This window comes from Sapajus apella, unplaced genomic scaffold, assembly GCF_009761245.1.
Source record: "Sapajus apella isolate SASKATOON/1434 unplaced genomic scaffold, GSC_monkey_1.0 scaffold17, whole genome shotgun sequence".
In the NCBI taxonomy this organism is placed as follows: Eukaryota; Metazoa; Chordata; class Mammalia; order Primates; family Cebidae; genus Sapajus; species Sapajus apella.
This window is the reverse complement of record NW_022436957.1, coordinates 20,719,733-20,721,336: the sequence shown is the minus strand read 5'-3', so window position 1 is coordinate 20,721,336 and position 1,604 is coordinate 20,719,733. Positions and strand designations below refer to the sequence as shown.

The window sequence follows — 1,604 nt, the reverse complement described above, 5'->3', positions numbered from 1 at the left end:
GGCAGATCACCTGAGGTCAGGCGTTCCAGACCAGCCTGGCTAACATAGCAAAACCTTGTCTCTACCAAAAATACAAAAATTAGCCGGGCATGGTGTCACACACCTGTAATCCCAGCTACTCGGAAGGCTGAGGCATGAGAATTGCTTGAACCCTGGAGGCGGAGGTTGTAGCGAGCTGAGATCGTGCCATTGCACTCCAGCCTGGATGACAAGAGGGAAACTTCATCTCAAAAAAAAAAAACAAAAAACAAAAAACAAAAAAAAAAAAACAAAAAACAAAAAACAAAAAAAAAAAACAGAAAGAAAGAAAACTGTCTTTCCAAACACAAAAACCTGGCTTAACTCTTCCTATACAACTATACCTCAGCTAAGAAAAAAATCTCTCATGAAAAACTCAATAACCTGGGCTACTAAAAATAAAAAGGAAATTTTTAATATCGTAAATAAGTTTAGTAAACACCATGTGGATTTTCTGTTAATGAAGATATGGTACATTCAAAAAAGTATTTTAAAAAAAGAATAAAACCAAAAAAATTTCTAGAAAGAGAATTCACAAGAAAAAAAAATGAGCCCAAGTTCTATCCCTTTCAATCAGAAGTGGGTCTTAGCACAAATCAGTAACCGCCCACCCAACATAGAAAAACAAAAACACTGCCATTTGCCTTTCCAGTAGAATGTAAAACATACGTTACTGAATTTGAACATTAAGTAGAATCACTGCACAGCACATTTTGATGTGTTACTTCAATACTCACCTGTTCCAATTCAAAATATCTGTAGATCCAGTTTGTATGTATTTGATAGGTATACTGAATAAACCATCTATTATCCGAATATTTTTTTAAATGGCAGTTCTGCCGGGCGCGGTGGCTCACGCTTGTAATCCCAGCACTTTGGAAGGCCGAGGAGGGTGGATCACGAGGTCAGGAGTTGAAGACCAGCCTAGCCAAAATGGTGAAACCATCTCTACTAAAAATCAGTTCATGCAGGGGTCTGCAGACCTTTGATAGCCCCCTCCTCTCAGATGCAAAAAATCAAACATGTCGTGGCAGGAAATGGCACCCTCCGAGTGTACAAAACCCCCATCGGTATCCAGGAGCTGCACGTTAATATCAGCAGCGAAATCTCGGGGAGTTGGTTCACCTTGGCGTTCTTTTGCCCCAAACAGTTAGGTTTCTCACCTGGAGGTAACAAACCCAATACAATGATTTTAATGATTTTGGCCTGTGGCTGCCTTATGTTGATAAGTTGATCCCATCTGCCACCTCTTTTGCCATATTTTCATGGTTGTTTGTTCCTACCCAGACAACAATGACCTTAGGCTTAATATTCTCCAGTTCTCCATGCTTTAGTCTCCACGAAACATGTCGTATTGTATCTCCCCCAATTCCAAAATTCAGTGAATGAAGTGGGGATAAAAGCTCTCACCATATCTCATATGGCTGCATTAACTGCACCATGGAGTCTCCCGGAAATGATGCATCAGGAGTTTTGTCTTTACAGTCCAAAACAAATCTGTTGTGCTGAGACACCCATCTGTCATCTCCTTAAACGTCTTCTGCTGCATGCAGAATAGCTGCTGGGTTTAAGTCTCCTTGGTTCAT

General features: G+C 40.4%; 1 pseudogene; it reads right to left on the bottom strand.

The window, feature by feature from the left end:
- Positions 1 to 966: 966 nt before the first annotated feature.
- On the bottom strand, positions 967 to 1,604 carry LOC116556788 (annotated as a pseudogene).